The sequence below is a fragment of the Macaca thibetana genome, chromosome 7, assembly GCF_024542745.1.
Source record: "Macaca thibetana thibetana isolate TM-01 chromosome 7, ASM2454274v1, whole genome shotgun sequence".
Classification (NCBI taxonomy): domain Eukaryota; kingdom Metazoa; phylum Chordata; class Mammalia; order Primates; family Cercopithecidae; genus Macaca; species Macaca thibetana.
Genome location: NC_065584.1, coordinates 103,018,000 through 103,042,862, shown reverse-complemented (window position 1 = coordinate 103,042,862; position 24,863 = coordinate 103,018,000). Strand labels below are relative to the sequence as shown.

The 24,863-nt window shown below is 40.9% G+C and overlaps 1 protein-coding gene and 1 long non-coding RNA gene across 4 annotated transcripts in view; one reads left to right on the top strand and one right to left on the bottom strand.

Annotated features, from left to right (window-relative positions):
- The window catches only part of MRPS11 (mitochondrial ribosomal protein S11), a 1,182,883-nt gene that overhangs the window by 373,703 nt on the left and 784,317 nt on the right, over positions 1-24,863 (top strand). The window lies entirely within an intron of this gene.
- The window catches only part of LOC126958940 (uncharacterized), a 31,492-nt gene continuing 13,578 nt past the window's right edge, over positions 6,950-24,863 (bottom strand). The window contains exon 2 of the long non-coding RNA XR_007727409.1: positions 6,950-7,233. This is a non-coding gene — a long non-coding RNA (uncharacterized LOC126958940). The remainder of the gene's footprint in view (positions 7,234-24,863) is intronic.

Sequence of the window (24,863 nt, the reverse complement as noted above, 5' to 3'; positions counted from 1 at the left end):
TCCTACTATGTCCCCTGTCAGCAGAAGCAGCCAGAGTAATCAAAGGCCTTTTCCCATCTTCATAGCCTACACCTTAAGATTAAGGTGTTATAAAACCCAAAGGGAGGAACTGAAACTGCCTTTGCAAAATTATGACCGAGACAGTGAAAAAGATCTAAATTAACTGACTCCATCTTGCTTTTAACCTCCAAGCTGCCCTTGTTCATTCCCAGGCATGGGGTGAATTAACTTTTCAGAGAAACTTATACTTTAAACAAAGACGGTAACAGTGCTTTCCCAAAGCAGATATCCTTCTTGCCTAGGGACTAGATTGTCTTTGTAGGACTAACATTAGCCACAAGATTAGAAATTATGGTTTAGCAGTCATGCAGCTGGAGGCTACAAGATTTTGACCCTCACCTAAACTGCTCCTAAGATCAATAGTTGAGATATTTTGCAGGCTGTGCACTTGATGGATCAGCTGGCACCACTCAGATGGGTAAACTGACTCACCTGATCTTCTGGCCCCCACCCAGGAACTGATTCAGCACAAGAAGACAGCTGCGATTCCCTATGATTTCATCTCTGACCAATCAGCACTACTGGCTCACTGGTGTCCCCCAGCCCACCAAGTTATCCTTAAAAACTCTGTTCCCCGAATGCTCAGAGAGACTGATTTGAGTGATAATAAAACTCCGGTCTCCTGCACAGCTGGCTCTGCATGAATTATTCTTTCTCTATCGCAATTCCCCTGTCTTGATGAATTGCCTCTGTCTAGGCATTGGGCAAGGTAAACCCCTTGGGCAGTTATAATAACTACCAATTATTGAGAATTTTCTTTTTTTTTTTTTTTTTGAGACAGAGTCTCGCTCTGTCGCCCAGGCTGGAGTGCAGTGGCCGGATCTCAGCTCACTGCAAGCTCCGCCTCCTGGGTTTACGCCATTCTCCTGCCTCAGCCTCCTGAGCAGCTGGGACTACAGGTGCCCGCCACCTCGCCCGGCTAGTTGTTTGTATTTTTTAGTAGAGACGGGGTTTCACCGTGTTAGCCAGGATGGTCTAGATCTCCTGACCTCGTGATTCACCCGTCTCAGCCTCCCAAAGTGCTGGGATTACAGGCTTGAGCCACCGCACCCGGCCAATTATTGAGAATTTTCTATGTAAATTTCACTCTATGGGAAAGGTCCTACTATTATCTTCAAGTTATGAATGAGGAAACCAAAACTCTGGGAAATTAAGCTACTTTCCCAGTCCATAGAGCTAGTAAATGGTGGAACCAGGCTATATTTGAACTCATTTCTCCCTGACTCCAAAGCAAAGCTACTATGATGCTTCACATTCACTGTATCATTTGAAGCAAGTTGCTGAAAATGTCTACATTTTCATAAAATGAGGCTGATCCACATTGACCTTGTCTACTTTCACAAAGTGGCTGGGATTCTCAAAGTAGATAATATGAGTGAAAATGTTTTGAAAACTCTTCAGACTCTCTCACTTTATACGGTATTATTTCTACTTCTGCTTCTAGCAGGCGCTGTCTGGTTCCTAAGTCTCTCCATGTGGAGCTGAGCTACTATTTTTGGCCTTCCAAGCTGTTTTCGTTTTTCACCAGAATGCATGCTCCATTTGGGTAATGGTAACAGATGTGACAATGGGAACAAAACTCCTACCAGCCACATTCTAACCCAAACATCCCAGGAGCCACTTCCAGCACTCACTTCACTTCTGCTCCGAGACAGGGAAATGTGAGAATACAAGGCTCTGCTTCACTGTCTTTTACTAGCCTTGATCATTTCCGATAAGTGTTCCCGGTCATCACTTTTCCTTTCTACATCTTTGAGTTCTGGTGTTGTCCATATTATATTAATAAAGGTCCACAGGGGAAGAGTGATTTGACGAAGGTTAAGAAATAATTGTGAGAAAATGTTTTGACATTATGTTAATGCCTGTCAGGGTATTATCCCGAATTTAAAGTTAATCACCAAAATTACATTGTGATTCCAAAAATGTAACGAAATAAGATTTGTTGAGGTGTGAATAATAAAGAATCAGAGAGCCGAGAGCTAAAAGAGAAATAAACTTGTTTAACCCTTTTCTAGTCTCCTGTCAAAGGGCAAAGAAATAGATGGCAATTTGGGCCATGTGGATCTTGGCAAAATTAATGGGTTCAAATCTGGAAAAACAAGAGGTCTTTTTCGGCACCAAAACCCAACCAAGTATTGAGATAAAAATGTTGACATTTAAATCCATGTCAAATGGGTTCCAAAAATCTGGATGTTTGTCATCGTGTGGGCAAGATATTTAAACACTTGATAAATTGCTCAATTTTCCTCTAGAATTTTGGTGTCTACAGAGGTCTGGCTTTATGCTTCCAATGGGCTGTCAAGCTTTTCTGCTTGAATACCCAGCCATCACCTCAAAATCAAACCAAGTCTATCATATTTCCTTCAAAACCAATTTCCTTCTTTCTGCCACTGGGAACAGCATTTTCTCAAGCTCTGACACTTGGAATTCTAGAGTCATCTTTGACCCTTTAAGTTTCATGCCACCCACTCACATCCAGGCCGAAAATTCTTTCAAGCAGTCTTTTAAAAGTAAAGATGTCGACAGGAGTGTCCATTTTGCACATGCTTTCTACAAGACAAGCTCTCACTGGTGCTTTTCACACATTATCTTTAACCCTCAAAACAACTTTGCAGGATAGATCATATTACCCCATTTAAAAGAGGACAAAACTGACACCCAGTTACCAGGGTGGTAACTGGCCCAATCACTCCTGCAGGAAGTCCTTGTAATTGGAACAGGGATGCAATTCCAGGTCTGTCTGCTCCAAAGCCATCAGCATGCCCACCTCACAGGATGGTAGTGCAAATCCATTGAGTGACTGGAAGAGGGCCTGGCACACAAGTACTTGGTAATCGCTGCCACCTGATCTTTTTCAGGCCACACTCCCCCATGCCTGCCTTGATTCCCCCTGCCACTACCCTTATCCTGCCACACAAATTTACGACCCAGATGGTGGCCATGCCCAGCTATCTGACAGCTCCAGATTCTCTTTCCTCTATCCTGAACACGGCTGCTGTATTTACCTTCTCAAACACATCTTGGTAGTGTTGAGAAGATTGTGTTGCACTCTAGTTTACAACTCTTTGATGGCTCCTCATTTTCCTTAGGAAATATTTCAAACTGAGCCTGCATTTCAGAGCCCTTTGGAATTACCATCTTCCATCCTCATCACCATCACCTTATTGGAACTCTTGACTTCCATAAGGTAGGTGTGTTTCCTGGACTCGAGTTGGCCTCTCTGAATGGCATGAAGAGATTCTTCTGTGGTGAATGCCCCTTAACCTCCACTTTAGTTTTCCATTTTACTAAGTCTCTATTCAAATGACCCCTTCTCCAGGAAGTTCCCAAGGACCACCCCAGTCCACTCTATGAGCATTTTCCCTCCCTGACCTCCCATGGTGCTTATCTGCCTTACACATATGGCATTAATCAAACACTGCCTTAGACTCCAGGCAGCTTTTTTTCTCAACTAAAAGCAATGTAATCCAGTAGGGAAAACGCATCCTTCACATGATGATGGGCATGCATTTGAATCTTGAATCTGCCACAAATTACTAGTTTGATTTGTCAAATTACTTATGGGTTTATGCCAACTTTTTAATAGATTCAATAATAGATTTCATTTACTAAACATTGCTTGTGTGACTAAGTACCTTAAATGCATAATCTATGAAGGAGGCAATCATATTACCCCCTCTTTAAAGAGAAAGAAACTGAAGTTCAAGGAAGATAAGAAATTTGGTAATTTTCTTAAGTCAAAGAAACTGGAAAGTGTGAGCTGGGATTACTCTGGGACTTAAAAAGATGCTTTCATTTATCTAAGAGAGCCTTTCATTTACATCATGAAACAGTCCTTTTCATCAGCATCCCAAGCTTCTGCAACCCAGTGCTATGAAGGCCCAGGAAACCTGCTTCTGCTACCCCATTTCCTAGCCTGCCTTCCTTTACTTTCCCAGCAGGGGGAGCAGAGGAGGGAAGGAAGAGATTCCAGGGAAAAGCAGAGAATCAGAAATCTTCAGAGTTGGAAGGACCTGAAAAAATATGGCCCCACCCCTCCATGTTATAGACACACCGGAGACTTGGACAGGAAAAGCAAGCAGGCCAGACACACCCACCTCACTAGAAACAGTGCTTCCTCCCTCCCAGCCTCAACTCCCTAGCATGCTCCTCAATAGGCCAGGCAGCCTCGCAGACACGCAATTGAAAACCAGGCACCTTATGCATTAAGAGAGATGTCCTTTCATCCATTTCAAATCTGTTGCCATTTAATTTCATGAGGCGGGATAAACAGGAACACCCACTTGGCCTTTGGGGAGCCCTTTATTACTTCATTTACCTCCACCTGGTCTCTCACCACTCCACATGACTCTGTAATATAGAGCTCTAATCATTGGCATTTTCTCTGCCAGCAAAATCCACCCTGTCGCCTCCTGCCCCCACCTCATCTCCGATGTCTCTAATCAGCTTCACTGCCCTTCACTGGCCTTTCACCCTTTCATTTATATCCTCGTTGAGATAAGACAGCTGGCCCTGACTGCTGTATTCAAAGTGAGGATGTACCACTGATTTATAGGATGGCATAATATTTCCGCATCTCATTCTCCATCCACTTCACAGTCATGTGTCTTATCTGCAGTTCTGACCGCCACTGGGCATGGAGCAGATGTCTTCATTGAGCTGCCCATAATGACACTGGCTGTAGATCTTTTTTTGCCTCATTCTCTCTTTTTAACACAGACATTGCAGTTAATTCGGAGGCCACTTGTGTGTGCATAGAGTTTAAATCGCTGCCTTCCAACAAGCATTGCCTAGCCCTGGTGTGCAATGCAGATAATTGCCTGTTGCAGAAATTCCTTAAAGCAGCTCTGGTCCCCACAGCACTTGAACCTCAGTTTAAGGGTTTAAATGTTGCCACCTAAGATGTTCCTGGGTGTGGCCGGGCACGGTGGCTCATGTAATCCCAGCACTTTGGGAGGCCACTGTGCCACGAGACTAAGATGTTCCTGGGTGTGGCGGGCGCCTGTAGTCCCAGCTACTCGGGCAATAAGTCAGCTTTCCAAGATGAGCATGCATTGATTCGCTGAACAATCGAGATTAGGGCATGGGAAAACTCACTTTTCTCTTTCAAGGGTGTATTTGATGCCACCAAGACAGGTCAAGTTGCTGGTGGCATTTCGTCTTCTCTGAATATTCGTAACTGAGTCCTAATGTTATTGGCTGTATTCTCTGGTGCTTCAGCAAAGAACTCAAGTGTATCCTTGGAATGGTAATTTGTGCTCCCTGTGTCCCTCAGAGTCTGTACCAGTCAGGGCTCCCCAGTGAATCAGAGGTCAGTAAAAGGTCAATGGATGGATAGATAATTTCAAGGAACTGACTTACATAATTGTGGGGACTAGGGGACTAGTAAGCCCCAAATCTGTATGACAGGCTGACAGGCTGGAAAATTTCAGGCAGGATCTGATGCAGCAGTCATGAGGCAAAATTTCTCATTCATCCATCAGGGAAAACTATTTTGCTCCTAAGGCCTTTCAACTGATTGGATGAGGCTGTGCACATTATTAAGGATAATCTTCTTTACATAAAGTCAACTGAGTATAGATGTTTACCACATCGACAAAGTATCTTCACAGCAACACCTAGATTAGGTGTTAATGAAATAACTGTTACTATAGCCTAGCCAAGTTGACACATAAAACTAATCATCACAGAGTCAAAGGCAATAAGCTGCAACATGAGAATCTCCTTTTAAATCTCCACCAGCCCAAGAAAAATCCCTTGCAGCACAACAAATGCCAGTCCCAACCCTGAGATTTCAAATACATATGGGCCAGCCCTAAGTCATACTTCATCCTGCCTATAACAGCCAGTCACAGTGCTGGTCCCAAGACCACTCCAAGACAACCCCAGATGTGTTCTTTACTCTCTGCACTTAAGAGACTCAGATTCACTAAATGTGGTCACAAATTTAGACTTTTATATTCTGGTGACATATTCAGGCTCTTCTCCCTAGATCTGGGAACTTGTTTTCCCACATGACTCTCAGTTTCACATGTGCCCCTATTGGAGGGTCCTCCACTTTATTTCATGGTGTCTATTAGCCCAACCATGTAGACTAGCTCTACTGATTTGTCATAGCTCCTCTAGCAGAGTAGGCAGATACAGAAAAAGAAAAGCAATTTATGAGCGTACAAGGAAGCCTAGAAATTGGTGCAGGGCTCTAGCCACTCAGATGGATGAAGTCTACAGGGAAGGATATGGAAGAAACCATTCGGGTTTATTTCCTTTTCAATGTTTTACTTTTTATTTTTGGAGATATACTCTCACTCTATCCCCTAGGATGGGGTGCAATGGCGTGTTGGCTCACTACAGCCTTGGCCTCCCAGGCTCAAGAGATCCTCTCACCTTAGCCTCTTGAATAGCTAGGACCACAGGTGCCCACCACCACACCCAGCTAATTTTTGTAATTTTTGTAGAGAAGGGGTCTCACTATGTTGTCTAGGTTGGTCTCAAACTCCTGGGTTCAAGTGATCCCCCTGCCTCTGTCTCCCAAAGTGCAGGGATTATAGGTGTGAGCCACTATGCCTGGCCAAGAGTTCAGGTTTAAAGATAAAAGAAAGCCAAGGTCAAATCTTGACACTTTCTACTACTTGCTATGACCTTGGACATACTATTTAATCTCTGAGTCTTAGTTTCCCAGAATGTCCAATATGGATATAAACCTACACCGTAAGTAGAGGAGATAACAGTATGCCCAGCAAATCCACATTCTTGTCTTTGAAAGTATGCTGTTATACGACATTCCCCAACCACTTTCAATGCATGGGCCAAATGATGAGCTCTTGCCTGTTAAAACTGGGTGTTCCAGGTACCTATTGCTATATAATAAACCACCTCAAAACGTAGCAACTTAAAACAATAACAGTCATTTATTCTGCTCATGAATCTGCAATTCAGTCAGGGCTTAAAGGGACAGCTTGTCTCTTTTCCATGTGGCATCTGCTGGGACAGCTTGACTAGGGCTAGACGATCCACTTCGAAGATCGCTCGCTCACATGGCTGGTAAGTTGGTGCTGGTTGTCAACTAGGATTTAGCTGGAGCTGTCAGCCAGGCCTCTGTTTTTCTCCACATCAGATTCTCTATAGAGTGATGGGCTTCCTTGTGCCCTGATGGCAAGGTTCCAAGAGAGTGTCCTACAAGGCAAGGAAACGAGACTGACAATCTCTTAAAGTCTGGGAAACTAACATAGTGCTAATTCTGTTGTATTCTGTTGGTCAAAGCAGCCTCAGAGCCTGTCTGAACATAAGGGTAGGAGACATAGACCATACTTCTCAGTGGGAAGAGTGTCAAGAATTTCTGGCCCTGATTAATCCACCACAATGTTTCAGTCAAAATGGAGAAACAGGACCAGATCAATCTCTCACTTAAAAAAACTAAAAATCAGACAAAATATGTGAGCCAACATCACTCAAGACAGTGAACATTAGTCAACAAAGGCCAGTGATCCCTAAGATAGGAAGCAAGAGGGTGAGTGCTACAATTGTCCCAGTTTACTGCCTGGAAGAAGTTTCCAGGCCACAGCACAGAGAGGGAAAACAGGTTTTTCAGACTTCTCTCTTAGTTGAGGAGAAAGAACAAGGGAGTCAGGCATCTGCAAAAGCTAAAGTGCCTGGAGATTGCAGGGAAGAACACAGGAAAAGAGAGCTAAAGAAAGATAAAACTCCAGGAACCTGCAGAAAGTCATCAACCATCAACTATTCAGCTAAAAACTGATCAGGGCTTACATGTGAAAAAAATTCCCTGAGCCCAGGGAAAGAACCACCTGAAAGGATCAGCAGGAATGAAGCTGTATCTCATTGAGGGTGAGGAACAGTACCTGTTTCCAAGGGTTAAAGTGAAAAACTTCATAATTCAAAGGGCATCAGAATACTAATACATACCTCCCTTATTTATTGGGAAAAATTATGCTTTTCTGGCATTTCTGAATGTTGGTCTGGTTCCACTCAATACAGCTTCAAATAAAGACCTGAAAGGATAGAAGTGTTTCTAAGTAACTCTACCACGTCCTTGGGGAAAAAAAAATCGAAAATACATATAGTAATACAAAAATATCCAGCACTCAACAAGCTAATGACACCCAACAATGTGTAACATCCATCAGAAATTACCAATCATGCAAAGAAGCAGGAAAAATGCAATCCATAATGAAGAGAAAATTAAAAGGTCAAGAGAAACGATCTAGAAACGACACCAATCATAGAATTAGACAAGGACATTAAAACAGATATAATGACTATATTTCATGTGTTAAGAATCTACAGGACACACCTGTAATCCCAGCTGAGGCAAGCGAATCACTTAAACCTAAGAGGCGGAGGTTGCAGTGAGCCAAGATTGTGCCATTGCACTCCAGCCTGGGCAACACGAGTGAAACTCCATCTTAAGAAAAAAAAAAACAAAAAGGATCTACAGGAAAGACATGAAAAGTATAAAATACTAAAATTGAACTTCTAGAGATGAAAATTACAATGTCTGAGGTAAAAAATACTCTGGATGGGACTAATGGAAGATTAGATGGGTTCTTGGGGAAAAAAAATTAGTGAAATTGAAGAAACAGCAATCAAAACTATTCAAAATAGAGGAAAAAAAGACTAAAAAGTGAAACAAATAAGAGCATCAGTGAATTGTGGGAGAACTTTAAATGGACAAATTTGGTAAAAATGATAAACATGCATATCTAAGAACCTCAATAAATTCCAAGCACAAGAAACATTTTAAAACACATTAAAACATGTTATAATCAAATAGCCTAAAACCAGTGATAAAAAGAACATCTTAAAGCAACCAGAGAACATACACATTATGTACAAAAGTACAAAACTGACAGATTTCTTTGGAATCAAACAGACGGCAGTGGTGCAACATCTTTCAGGTCTGAAAGAATTTAGTGATGAAGCCTTCTTCCCACTCTCCTTTTCTGTATTAGCTTTCCAGGGCTGTCATTGACAATTACTACACATCAGGTGGTAAAATGGACACTTACTCTCTACTCTCTCACAGCTATGGAGGCTCAAAGTTTGAAATCAAGGTGTCAACAGAGCTGGCTCTTCCTGGAGGCTCTGAGGGAGAATCTCTCTCTTAGCTTTCAGTGGCTTCCAACAATCCCATGATCTTTGATTGTAGCTGCATCACTCCAATCTCTGCTATCATCACATGGCCTTCTTTCCTATGCCTTCTCTGTCTCTCCAAATCCCTCTCCATGTAAAGGTGTCAGTCATTGAATATAGGGACTATCCTAATTTATATGACCTCATCTTAATCTGTATCTTTATTATATTTGCAAGAACCCTATTTTCATGTGAGGTTACAGTCACAGGTACACAGGGTTAGGACCTAAATATATCTTTTGGGGGGACACAATTGGTATTAGTTCGTTCTGGCACTGCTATAAAGACATGCCTGAGACTGGGTAATTTATAAAGAAAAGAGGTTTGGGTAGGGTGCAGTGACTCATGTGTGCAATCTCAGCACTTTGGGAGGCCAAGGTGGGCAGATCACTTGAGGTCAGGAGCTCAAGACCAGCCTGGCCAACATAGAGAAACTTCATCTCTACTAAAAAGTACAAAAATTAGCTCGGTGTGGTGACACATTCCTGTAGTCCCAGCTACTCAGGATGCTGAGGCAGAAGAATTCCTTGAACCCAGGAGCAGAGGTTGCAATGAGCCAAGATCGTGTCATTGCACTCCAGCCTGGGCAACAGAGTGATAATTCATCTTAAAAAAAAAAAAAAAAAAAAAAAAAAAAAAAACACGTTTAATCTGCTCATGGCTCTGTGGGCTCCACAGGCTTCTGCTTCTCGGGAGTCCTCAGGAAACTTACAGTCACGGTGGAAGGCAAAGGGGAAGCAGGCATATATTCACATGGCCAGCAGGAAAAAGACAGAGAGCAAAGGGGATGGTTCCACATACTTTTAAACAACCAGATCTCATGAGAACTCTATCACAATAAAGCACTGGGGGGATGGTGCTAAACTATTAGAAACTACCCCCATGATCCAATCACCTCTCCCACCAGCCTCATCTCGAACACTGGGGATTACAATTTAAATGAGATTTGGGTGGGAACACAGAACCAAACCATATCACAGTTCATTCCATTACACTTTTCTCTGGTTTTCCAGTGAATGAGGAGGATCCAGTGGAGCATTCTGAGGTCCTAAAGAAGGCCAGAGCCACCTGATGGAAGGAGACTGGATCTCTGAATCACTATGTGGAAGGCCACCCTCAAAACACATGACTGAACTGTTACACATGTGAGAACATAAAGCATGAATGTGAAAAGCCACAGAGACTATAGTTAGTACTCTTAATATTATGTGCCACTATTATGGGGACTAAGTGAGACCACGCACATAAGAGACCTGATACATGATAGGTGCTAAATAACTGGTAGCATGGGAAAAGGAAGCAATAAGTCTACGTTAGTTCTCATGTTGCATTCTATGTGAGTCTTGGGGAAGAGCCAGGCCCTTCTCAAGACTTGGAAGAGTGACAGGCTTATACTCTTATCAAAAGACTTTCAACCCAGTAGGGATAAATTACCGAGTAAACTGAAGAGAGAGCTCCTAGGTCCTTGCAAAGTGTAGCATTGCCCTCATCATACCACAATTCTCCTCCCATTCCAAAATAGTACAATTGACTTTTACTCAAGAAAGTGGTCCCCCCTTATTCATGGGAGATGCATTCCAAGAACCCCAGTGGATGCCTGAAGCTGTCCATAGTATAGAACTCTACATATATGATGTTTTTTCCTAAATATATGTACCTATAATAAAGTTTAATTTATAAATAAGGCACAGTAAGATTAACAACTAAAATAAAATAGAATTATAACAATATACCGCAATATGTTATATAGATGTGTTCTTTCCTTTCTTTCTCTCTCAAGATATCTTACTGTACTGTATTCACCTATTTTCAAACCACCATTGACCACAGGTAACTGAAACTGTGGAAAGCAAAACAAACTGTGGATGAAGGAGGACTACTGTAATCATTAGGCAGAGTGAAAAGATGATTTACTCTAAATGTTTGACCCAGTTAACTGACAAATTCCATCACAGTAAACCCCATTACAAAAAAATCTTGGTTTCTGGCTGAGCCAGGGAAGAAATCTGATCCTCTGCCGTTTCCAAGCAAAATCAGTTTACAAAATTATTTTCTGTTTCCTATACATCTTCTGAAATCACTATAGACCAAATAACCAATCGATTTGGAGCCATTTTTTACTCCCATCTAAAACAGATATTTTTCACTCCTATGCAAAAGGGAAAATGTTAAATCGCATGCGAATTGCAGATATAAACATTTAAAGACTGTTTCCCTGTTTTGTTTGTGAATAATCTTTCATTTTATGATGGAGTCAAATATTTCAGTAGGTAAAATCAATAGCAGCCCCCAGAGTGGATGGAAATTCTCCAGGCTTAATATGGTTTCATGCATGGCTATCCAAGCTGAATGTCTTAAGGGAGCAAATAGTGAATTCTCTCCCTTAGAAGAGATGTAAGAATTAGAATCTTTTCTTTTTAAAACTAATCTGTTATATAATGGTTCATTTATTCAACAAATATTTATTAAGCATTTACTGTATGCTGCATACTACATCAAATGCTTGAAACACACAAAAAATAACATCAAGAACCTACCCCAGAGGGAAGAGCCTAGTGAAATGAGTAATATTTAAGAGTGCCTGCTAAATTTTAAGCAGTGTTCTAAGCACTTTGCAAACATTAATTCATTTATTCTTCATAACAACCTATGAGGTGTTATTAACGTGCCTATTTTACAGATAAGGAAAGTGAGGTACATAGAGTTTCAAGAGTGTTCCCAGTCCCACAGATAGTTAATTGCAGAGCCATGTATGACCTTAGGCTGCCTGACTCTAGAGACCATGCTCCTGGTATGTAAGGAACAAATAAATAGGTACGATCTCACCAATGTGATCAGAGACAGATTCAAAGAATCTTGGCCACAAGGTCTGTCTCATTTCATTATTGTTTTCCCCAGTTCTTAACAGAGTTCCTGACATGTGGTAATTATTTTAAAAATTATTTAATTAAGCACTAAAAGAGTAATTGAGAAAGTAATCTGATAGAACCCAACAGGCAGATTCTGCCTTTGCTGGGGGAAATCATGAAAGGCTTCACAAAAAAAGTTATTTTGAGCTGGGTGTGGAAAGATGAGTTAGGCATTTGCTAGGTCATTCCTGGAGGCAAAGGCATTTCAGGAAGCAGAGTAGCCAGTCCAAAAGCACAGAGGCAGGCAAACCATGGCCACTTAGGCGGGTTATAAATAGTACACAAATAGAAGGATAATTGATGATTTATGTAATGTCAGTTTGACTCCTAAGCAAGCAGTGTTTCTCAGATGATTCCTGAGGTTCTGAAAATAGAGGGTTGCTTGGTGTTTTTCTTCTTCATTCTTGAAGAAAGCTCAAGTTTTGTGGATATGGTTTCCTGAAGCTGCTGCTGCTAAGGTAAACTTTTAGATGAATGCTTCCCAACATGCCCCTGGAGAACAGCCCAGGGGCTCCAGTCTTCCCTAGAACTAAGAGAATCAGCATTTTGGTCCACCAGAAATTCTGAGCCGAAGCTCATCCCTTGAAAAGCTTTTTGTTTTGTTGTTTTGAGACGGAGTCTTGCTCTGTTGCGCAGGCTGGAGTGCAGTGGCACTATCTCGGCTCACTGCAAGCTGCGCCTCCTGTGTCCACACCATTCTCCTGCCTCAGCCTCCCTAGTGGCTGGAACTACAGACACCAGCCACCATGCCTGGCTAATTTTTTTGTATTTTTAGTAGAAACAGGGTTTCACTTTGTTAGCCCGGGGTCTTGATCTCCTGACCTCATGATCCACCTGTCTCGGCCTCCCAAAGTGCTGGGATGACAGGCGTGAGCCAACCACTGCACCCGGCTGAAAAGCTCTTTCTTAGGTGGATAAACTCACCCGAGCTTTGGCAACCATTGCTCTACATGTGAAATTCCATACATTGCAAAGTTAGGAAAGAAATGAAGGGTAGGCCATTGGTATATTCATGCTCTCTGAAGTCTAAGCGTGTGTCTGACCTCAAAAGGGCTGAGCTAAGAAGAGCAGGAAACAGGTGGCAGTGAGAGAAAGCCTTAGCAGCAGGAAGAGGAAGTAGTCAAGAAGTTCCAAACAGAAGGAACTGCACTGTCCCCCAGTTTATGCACAGAGTAAAGCTAAGGGAAAATGAGACCCTTACTGATTCAGAAAATGCCTTTTCACAAATAACTGTTCTCTGATGTCATTATTTTTCTTCTAGCTTCCTTGGCTGACCATCTTGGTGCTTCCCAGAGAGTCCATGTGTCACCTGATGGATTCTGTGCTCTGCTTAATCAAGCTGTGCTGTGCTCAACGTCCTTCATTGCTCTTGGTGTTCTAACCTGTTAAGATGATATTTGGGTTCCAGAACCTGATTTCTACCTCATGTCTGTCTGTCTGCTTGCTTTCTCCTTATGGTATCCACCATTACCCAAGCTTCAGGAAAAAAGAAAAAAGAAAAAAAAGGAAAAACATTAAAAATGTTAAGAACAAAATATCTGAGCATGAAATCCTATGGTCATCAAAAGCTAGTGCCCACAAAATGGACCTTAATATGGTGTTTCTAAAATAAATAACCAAGGAGCCAAAAGCATTGCTAATATTTGATGTTTAAGTTTCAAGAGTGACACTGATAAAGAAATGTTCACATTCATATTCTCCACGAACATTCCCAGCCAATTATTAAATAAGAAAATATTTATTGAGCACCTACTTACTAGGGTTAAGACATCAGGCTAAATAATGTGGTGATCTAATTCATTATGGCATATTACCAATCCCTTCTAAGGACTTACATTCAATTGGGGGGTGACTGATGAGGTGAAAAATGGCAGGGAGGGAGGGAGGGAGGGAGGGAAGAAGGAAGAAAGGAAAAGAATAAAGAAAGGCATGTAATAGGTGTGTTCCTATTGCCAACTTAGAACTAGCATCAAGGTACTCATTTCTTTCAGGACAATTGTTTGGTACCTCAGCTCCTCAAAAAGTTCTTTCTCTGGATTAAAACAAGGAGAATATTCTTGCAATGCTGCTTTCTGTCCTGTGTGGTATCTCATTCCCAGATCACTGTGATGTCATCTGTTGATTATCTCTTGGCTTCTGAAGAATCCTTTGTCCTCATGGAAACACCCATACCCTGTTCCCAAAATCTTCCAATAGCTTAAAAAATCTTCCTTCTGCTCTTTCCACAGGCTCCACCTGTGCACTGTGGATAGTCTACCATTCTCAGACCTCCATACCTTGGCAGAATGGGCATAGGGAGGACCTGGAAGAAGCCAGTACCTTCTCATGTCACCATCAGGAAGCGGTCCAACCACCACTTGGGGCCATTTGCTCAGCTGCTGCTCACCTCCAGTGCCCTCAAAAGTCTACTCTTGAACTTCTCACTGCTCTTTTGCTTCTCCCTATATGTCCATGACCCTATGCCGCAGGTTGCCAGTAAGGGACTATTCACTCTGCTCTGGTCTGGGGGAAGGTGTTTTCTCACAGGCAACTTCTCATCTTTAGTTGACACCAGGTTCTAGAACTCAGTCCCTTATTCCTCCCTCTGCCACAGTGATTCCAGGGTTACTGCCTTCTAGTCTCTATTCCTCCAGTCAAACCTTTCTGATTCTCACCAGAAGATTTACTTTTTTCCTGGAGTTAACAGAAGATGTTACAAATGAGAAAAAAACTAGAAGGTACCATATGGTAAGTGACAAGCTAGTTAAAATAGGTTTTAGGGTCCACAGGAGTTGAAATATGCAGGAATCACCATGAATGTGAGAAACCCTGAACTCTGGGGTTCAACCTGGGTCATGAAAGATGAATCACATTGAGATAAATGCATCAAAGTAGGAAAAACACTCTGGAAGGTAAAGGCACTGCAAGCAAAGGCAGAAAAACAGGGCAGGAGAAAATGCCAGCATGAACCAAGACAGGATTGCTCCAGGTTCTTTCGGGAAAAGTAAAAAGAACTTCAGTTGTTGGAAGCAGTCTGTTCTTCATTCTTCAAGGCTCTTCCCAGTGTCACATTCTCACTGAAGCTTTTTCTAGAGCTCACAAACACATGGACACTGTCATATACAACCTCATTTACTCACCTAGTGATGCTTCAGTGCATTTTAATTTGTGAGCATTTTTCTCATCTCTCTTACCTCATTACAAGCTTCATCAGGTGGTATCATATTTTGGACTTTGTGGAAACATTAATAACTTGATACCTATAATGTATGTGCATATCACTTAACACACAACTAGGGTGGCCATATAATTTATCTTCCAAACTAGGACACTTTGAGGAATAAACGGGAATTAAATAATAATCCAAGACACTAGGCATTAACCAGTGCTATCCCAGGCTAGCAGGATATACAATTACCTTCTTCATAACAAATGTCTGTCTATGCAATCAAAAGCTGATGATCAATTAAAGGATGCCAAAAAGGTCTTAGGTTTAAGTTGGTTGAGGGGACTGCCTGGTGGTGGCACTTGTGCTGCCTCCGCATTTCTGCTTAAAGTGGCTACACTCTACTGAATGTCTAGCCTTTGCTACTACCAAAAGGAAGATGTGCTCCTTTAATGGCATATGTATTCTATAAACAAGCAATAACTACATTCTTCTTAATTGCCACTGTGTAAGATGTTGGTAATACACAAGTAAAAAAGCATAGTCCTCTGTCCTCTGAGAGCTCAGTCTGACAAGAGATCATTAATTCATTCAACAAATATTTATTAACAGCCTATCATGCATCAAGCCAGGTGGTGGGAAAAACTTCCTTGGTCCTTGCCCTGATGAAGCTCCCAGATTGCAATCCTGGCAGCAGAGTGAGAATGGGCCAATAATAAAGGTATTTATGAGATACAATGTTGGCCCAAATGAGGGAGGTAGCAGTTGTGCTTGGATGGGTTAGTGGGACTTTGGAGGAGAAAAAAATGGAGAAGTTATCACCCAGCGAAAGAGGAGGAAAAGATAGTTCAGGCAGAGGAAACAGCACAAGAAAAGGCTTAGAGGAAGGAAACAGCAAAGTCAGCAAGGAGAGTGGAGGGTAGGCAGGAGTCAGACCATGGTGGAGCTTAGTGGCCAAGCTGAGGACTTTACACGTGACCCATTAGACAACTGGGGGACATCAAAACTCAGCATCAGGGCCATGTCATGATCATATGTGTATTTTAGACAGATTGTTTCGAGGGACTTACTGCAAGTCCTCCAAGAGTTAATTTGCATGAACTCAATGTGGACAGTAGCCCATCACATATGCTACCTGCCCTTCCTTGCCTATCCAAGGTTCCTAGATACAGGAGGGCAGTACAGGTCCAACAGACTGCCCTTGTGCCTGGAGAAACATCAAAATTTTCCAAAATGCTCTCTTCTAGATGCAGAGAGTGTTTTCACAAACCAGAACCCTAATGTATAGAATCTACATAAGATTTCAGGAAAGTCCTCCATATAAGTCTTTCAATAGTGCTAGAGAGAAATCTTCATGAAAACAAAGCCTTGTCAGGCTGTTCTGATACTCCAGATTAGTTGATAGCTGAATTATTATGCAAATTTGAGACTCCATGACCTAGGAATACATAACCTCTTTAAAATAGCATAATTATAAGACTTGACTTTATGCTATGCCCATTTTCCAGTCATCTAGAGTGGTGAGTCTATCTCATGCAAAATGGACATGGATGAGAGTTACTCTCAATGTTTTTTTTTTTTTTTTTTTTTTTTTTTAATTTGGAAAGGAGATTTTATTTCTTATAAAGGGTTACAGCTTGCAAGGTGGCCATTCTGACAGGCTGGAAAGCATAGCCCCTGGCAGAGGCCATTGGCAGGCACTTTGAGGGAGGGAAGGATGAAACAGGAATTTGTACAGAATGCCTTGATCAAATATATCCAACAGGTTACAGCTCTGAATATTCATGAAGGGGGTCTTAACACATGCAAACTGAACAAACATACACATGTATGTACATTTGTCCCATGTTCACTTTGGGGTGGAGACTTAACATTTAAATGCATGACAGTTAGGCCCTATATGTCAAAATGTGAAGTGGGGACATGAAGACATTCAGTGCAAAGCCTCAGTAAATAAGCCAGAACTTGTCCACGTGGGTGGTCTCTTATCAGGAGAAAGTTACTGAAATCAGTCTCTGGTCTAATCAAAGCTACAGTTAAGGCTTGTGGAACAGGGGGATCAGTGAGTCAGTGCCTGGAGGTGGATGAGCTGCAATTGTTTCAATACTGTTTATCTCAAGGCCAGTGAGAGTTACTCTCAGTGTTAAATGATCTGCTACCTGCCACTGGTCATGTCTCCCCATCCCGGCATTCTCCTAGTGGCTCCAGACTGGCCTCATCCTTTCTCTTTTGGGAGGCAGCTTGTGCTACACAGTCTGCTTATTCAATACAAACCAATTTTTGATATTAGGCCTAAAGCTTAGAGTTCTTCAGTATATATAAATTTTGCTTCACTCAAAGACTATGCAAGGAATGACAACTAGGCAGTTCCCCAGAGTTCCAAAATGACTCAGATGCCTCACACCAACACAAGATAATTCTGGAAAAGTCTCTTGGAGACTGAGAATACAGTTTCCTAATATTTTCACAATGAATTAAAACTCAATAGGGATTTCAACTAATCCGCTAGGAACTATCTAAGCATCTCTCTGTAGCCCTCTTTCTCCCCATCAGTAGAAACCAGAGATCTTGGCCCACTAATACACACTGGCAGAATGTCAAATTGTTTTATTTTTCTATAGCTAATGAATCTGTTTCCAGATCCCATTCTGCTCCTTGGAAAATACTTTGACAATTTAGAGTAAACTGAGTCCATTCCAAGTTTTCTTGGGACAGTCATGGAATAACTTCTCCTTGTCTCCTTGGGTTTCAGTCTAAGTTGATAGTGTTTATGTAGAGCCAGGGACAGCTGCATAATTTGTTGGGCCCCTTGTTCAAAAATTATTAAGAATTTCAGGACAGCAATAGCAGAGCATTAAACCAACCACTAGGACCTCTAAGAATGAATGCTATGTGACTATACAGATCATGAGCCCAGGAAGCAGACCTTTAATACTATCATGGCATTGGGATCTACTTTATGCTGGTATCAGCTAAGAAGGCCACAGTCCCTCCAGAACTCAGATCAGTGGTTCAAGCTGGTCTCTGAGACAGCATCCTCATTCCAACCTCAAGACCACTCCAGGTGTATATCAAGATTGAGCTGCTTTTAGATGCATGATGACCCATTGAGCCTTGACCCTTGCCACATTGGCACAAGTATTGTAAGGACGACTAGTTTTTTATTTTTTTATTTTTTGTCACATCATCCAATTAGTCATCTTTGTTTCTCTTTTGCTATGTTCAGCATTCCCCTGCTCCCCAAGCCTAAGATGGAGAGGGACATCTCCTTTATTCTTAGATCTCCAAAGCTCTCTGCAGGTTCTGTCACTCAAACCTTCAGCTATTGGCCATGCTCAGCCCAGAAAGAGCAGGGGACAGGGTCCCTTTATAGAGATCCACATCAGTATTTCTGTCTGGCTCTATTTCCCCACTACTTACGTGTCTTTTAAAATTCACCTTGTAATAATCAAGACAGGACATGGTAGCAGAGATATCACGCTGTCGTTAGCACATAGGATCTCAGTTTTAAAAGCTCATAATTTACTTTACTTATATTGTTACCTAAGTTTTCCTGTGATCCCCATTCCCTGGGGTAATGGATTCACTCATTTGTTCATTTGTTCAATCAAAAATAAATCAATTAAACACTCTAGTTGCTAAGCACTGACTTTTAGTAGTGAAAATATTGTGGGAGACAGGAAAGACAATGTTCTCATGAGACTTATTTTCTAGATAGGGGTCAGCAAATAATGACCTGCAGACCAAGCCTAACCTACTGCCTGTTTTTGTAAATGCAGCTTTAGTGGAACACAGCCACGCCCATTCATTTCCATATTGTTATGACTGCTACAACAGCAGGGCTGAGTTGTTGCAACAGAGACCATATGGCCAGCAAAGACTAAAATATTTATCTTGTCCTTTCAGAGTAAGTTTGCAAACTATTGTTCTGGTAAATGGATGACACAGTGAGGAAACAGGTTTTTAAAATACATAATGTATAAGATCAAGTAGTCATGAACTCTATAAAAAAGAAAAAGAGGTTGGAGGATTGAGAATTATGGGGTGGCTGGTATGGGGAAGGTTATTTCAGATAGGCTGGTCAGAAAAGTGTTTTCTGAAGTGGTGGTTTCAGTGCTCAGATGGAAAGCTGAGAGAAGGAACCACAGTAGTACCTGAGAGAATAAAGGATGCAAATGCCCTGAAGAACAGAATTAGCTTATCCTACTTGGAAATCCCACTCAGCAAAGCCTAGTTGGAATGGAGTAGGGTCAAGGAATAGAAGAAAATATATATTGTGTAATGCATCAAAATTGTGTTGCATTATATGTCTTTGCTTTTTCTGGCCTTGATAATGGTAAATTTCAGAGGATGGTGAGAGCCAGGAAAACAATTCACAACCATTTTTGAACTGCTTCCTTTTCCACAGCTTCCATTTATAGATCATTTCTTGTCTTTTTATCTGTAGATAAACTATAAATGTTGGAAAATATTAGAAAGAAACACTACATGAACAACACTACCATCCAGGCCATGATGAACTGACCATAAATGAGGGACATAGCACCCCAGTTCCCCTACCCACCATCAACATGTCTTAAAACAGAAGACACTCTTTAGTTTGCTGTAATGGAAAGAGGGTGCGCTTGGGTGTCACACAGATGCTTTCTTGGCTGACAAATGATTTACCTTCTCTGAGCCACAATTTTCTAATCTAGAAAATAAGGTTAATAATACCAGCCTTGGGGATTTTTATAAAGAATTAAGTGGCATAGTGCATGAGAAAGCCACTGGCTGGATTCTTGGGTGCCAACTGCATGTGAGTCTCCAGTCTCACCCTTCCTCCCTGCCTTGTTTGCCAGTAGCACAGCACGGCTTGTATGATTCGTGACCTAACTCTCGCTCCTTCTGATCCTTGATCAGTCTGTCTAGTGTCTCCAGAGGCAGCGCTGCCTGCCCTTGCTGTATGGGCAGTGTTGACATGAGAGATGAGCAATGCCCACTCATACCTCTTGTTGATGCCTCGGAGTGGGCAATGGATTAGCCTTTGAGTACAAACATTTTCCTTCTCCCTCCAGAGGTTTCTCTGCCTGAGTCTGCCCAGCCTGCTTTTAGACCATGCTAAAATCACTGGCCAATTTGATTAAGTTGGAAAAAAAAAAAAAGAAAGAAAAAAAAGAAACAGCCTTTTGACTGAAATTGACGAATGATTTCAGATTATCTAGCCCTGAGGGGATCTGGGTCTAGCAGTATCAGCATCACTCAGGAGCTTATTAGAAGTGCAGACTCTCAGGTCACATCTCAGGCCCACAGACTCATTTCCATTTTAATAAAAGCCTTCTGTGATCTACATGCACATTAAAGTTTGAGGACCACTGGGACAGACTAGGGATGCTTAATCCAGCTTTAATACAGGTGGCTTTGTCCCATCCTGGAGTGTTTCCCCGAGTCTGCTCATTTTTGAATGTGTCATGGATGATTCTAACGTGCAGCCAGGGTTGAGAACCACTAGTTTGTGTCAACTTCTCATAAGGCTCTGCAGAATTATAGGTCAGGCTCAAAATTGCACAGTGGATGTCTAAACAGAACTGGGATTAGAACTGTAACCTCCAAATGCCCAGTGTTACATTCATTACTTTGTGTCCCACTGCCCCTCCTTGTGCAGATGGGTAAGGATGTATGGTCACTTTTATTATGTCTGTAAATTGATCATGGCAAACAGTTTCAGAATTCACACTTCCAAGTCATCAAATCTATGCAAATCAAACTCTCAAAAAGGCTGTACTGCAAAATTTTCACTCAAGGTTACAAATGAGAACAGGAGATTTTCTGAAATATCTCCACCACATATTTCTCTCTGACTGAAATTTGATGGCCAGTTCTTTTTCCTAGAATACTGTGTATTAAACTAACTCTCCTTTCTTCTAATAACCACCTTCCTCTGCTTGTTTAACATTTAAACTTAGTACACCTTCTAAGCCCCAAACCAAAATTATACTTTCTTTGTAAACATATCTACGATTTCCCTAAAAATGGACTTCCTTCCTCTAACCATCTCTGTTTGATCATGTCTCTGTGAAGGAGAGTGGCAGAGATAGTGCTTAGCAAGTAGTCCAGGTTTCCATCTCCACATTCTGCAGCCACTTGCAGATAGACTGGAGCTGTGTGACTAGTTCATGCAAATGGACCCTGAGCAGAAGTTTTCTGTGTCACTGCTTGACTGAGACATTTAAGAGACAGCCTGCTAGCTCCATCTCTATCTTCTGGGTGGAAAACTTGGAAGCTATGTGTTTATACGGTACTGTCACAAAGTTAAGAGAACCTGGATTCCTGTGTTACCAGATGGAAGAGAGTCTCCACCCACCCACATTGGCTACAGTGTGAGTGAGAAATAAATGTGTTGTGCTACACTACTAGACTAGGGTAGAGGGGTTGTGGGTAGCAGCAGCTGGCATTGCATAAGAAGTACATGACACTAGTGTTTCTCAAACTTTAATGTGCATGTGAATCATCTAAGGATCTTGTTAAAATATTAAATTTCAGAAGGTCTGGGAGGGATTTGAGACTCTTCATTTCTTATAAGCTCCCACTATTATCAATGCTACTGGTCCCTGGACAACCAATTGACTAGGAGACTACTAAAGCATTCTTCATTGCTCTATAATAGTTGCACACATACTTTCTCTAACTAGACCATCAGGTCTCTCTGGCACGTTTCAGTATTCCTGCCACAAACACATTCAAGAAGGTTGAGGAATATAAAAAATTACACATTAAGGCCCTCTGAAAATTCCCTCCTTCATAAAAGCAATGAGAAAATGCAAAAACTTAAACAATGAACTTTTTCAGAACTCTGGAAGTTAGCCAAAAGTTTGCAGAAATCCGGGGATCACTTATGCAAGAAAATTGGCAGAATCTCAGTAAGAACAGTAATCTCTGTGGCATTTTAACTTGTCCTATTCCCTCTGCCCCTTCTCCAGCTCTGTATTCATCTTGAAAAATAACTGATCAGATAGATTCACAATGAAAACCATTATTCTGGCATCCAGTGAGGGGAGCAAAAGCGGATGTGGTTCTTTCAAAGCCTATTCTCAGAAAATTGTCACAAAACTGCGCCAAAATGAAAGATAAAATAAGACATTTCTGGATAAACAAAAACTGATAATTTCTTGCTAGCAGATCTGACTTAACAAGAAATACTAAAGAGTTGCAAATATTGTTATTGCAAAAAGCAATAATATATATTGGGCACAAGATGAACACAAAAGTCTACTTAAGTTTTATATACTGGCAATGAACAATCTGAAACAAAAGAAAATAATTCAAATAATTCAAATTCACAATATTACCAAATAACAGGAATAATTCAATAAAAGAAATGCAATACATGTACACTGATACCTAGAAAAACATTGTTGAAAAAAATTAATGAAGATCTGCATAAATGAGAATACATCTCATGTTCATGGATTGGAAGTCTTAATATTGTTAAGATGACAATTAAGCCTAAATAGATTTAGAGATAAACGTAATCTCTATCAAAATCTCCCACTGGCTTTAATAGAAATCAGTAAGATGATTCTAAAAATAATATGGGCATTCAAGGGTTTCAGAATAACCAAAACAATCTTGGAAAGAGCAAAGCTGGATGACACATTCCATATGTATATATGTATATATATTTATATATTTATTTATATATTTTTAATATATAAATATGTGTATAGATATAAATATGTGTGTGTGTATGTATATATGTGTGTGTGTGTGTGTGTATATAATTTTGAGACTGGGTCTTGCTCTATCACCCAGGCTGGAATCCAGTGGTGCAATCATGGCTCACTGCCGCCTCGAATTCCTGGGTTCAAATGATCCTCTTGTCTCATCCTACTGAGTAGCTGGGACTACAAGCATGCACCATCAAACCCTGCTTAAAAAAAAAAAATGTAGATATAGGGTCTTACTATGTTGCCCAGACTGGTCTTGAACTCCTGGCTTCAGGCAATCCTCCCACCTTGGCCTACTAAGGTGAGGGATTATGTACATGAGCCACTGTGCCTGATCAGAATAGCCTTTTCAATAAATGGCGTTGAGACAATAGGATATCCACATGCAAAATATGAACTTGGACCACCTGCAGTCTTACTGTATATACAAAAACTAACTAAAAATGAATAAAAGGCTTAAAAATAAGAACTACAACTATAAAACTCTTAGAAGAAAACATAACCATAAATCTTTGTGATGTTGGGTTAGAAAATGGCTTCTTGCATCTGACACCAAAAGCAACATGCACCAAAAGAAAAATACAGAGAAATTGAACTTCATCAAAATTAAACGTTTGTGCATCAAATAAAAAATTAAGTGAAAAGGAAACTCAAAGAATACGAGAAATATTTTAAAATCACATATCTGATATTTAGTATCTAGAATATATAAAGAACTTTAAAATTCAACAATAAACAGACAAATAGCCAGTTTTTTAAAAATGGGCAAAGGACATGAAAGAAATATTTCTCTGAAGAAGATATACAAAGATAAGCATGACCAACTATTATCGCCATCATTAGTTATTAAGGAAATGCAAATCAAAATCACAATGAGAACCTACTTCACATTCACAAGGATGACTATAATAAAAAAGACAGTAACAAGTCTTAGTGAAGATGTTGGGAAGTTGGAACCCTCACACATTGCTGGTGGAAATACAAAGGATGTATCCAGAGATGGACAGATAGAAAGCCCGGCATGAGGAGGTAACCACTTGAGCTAACTCCGACGTGGAAACTGAACAATGAGATCACTTGGACTCGGGAAGGGGAACATCACACACCAGGGCCTATCACGGTGGGGGGGGGGCGGAGGGATTGCATTGGGAGTTACACCTGATGTAAATGAGGAGTTGATGGGTGCTGACGAGTTGATGGGTGCAGCACGCCAACATGGCACAAGTATACATATGTAACAAACCTGCACATTATGTACATGTACCCTAGAACTTAAAGTATAATTTAAAAAAACAAAAAACAAAGGATGTATCCACTCTGGAAGCAGTCTGGCAGTTTCTCAAAAAGTTACCATATTGCTCAACAATTCTACTCCTAGCTACATGCCAAAGAAAATTTAAAATACAGTCCCACAAAGAAACTTGTACAAAAATAGTCATAGATTATAAAAGTGGAAACAGCCCAATGTCCGTCAGTTGACAAGTGGCTAAATGAAATGTAGTACATCTATATAATAAAATGTTACTCAATCATGCTATAACACGTATGAAGCTTGAAAATATTGTGCTAAGAAGCCCAATGCAAAAGGTCAGATAATATATAATTCAATTTATATTAAATGTCTAATATAGACGAATCTATAGAAGTGGAAAGATTAGTGGTTACCAAAGACTAAGGGAGGGGAGAACTGGTTGCTGGTGAGTCCTCATGATACAGAGTTTGTTTTTGAGGTGATGAAATTATTCTGGAATTAGAGTGGTGGTGATAGTACAATCTTATGAATTTACTGAAAATCACTGGATTGTACACTGTGAAAGGGAGAGATTTATGGTATATGAATATTTTCATGAAATTACAAAAGGAACCAAATATAACTGTTTATGTTAAAAGGTATAA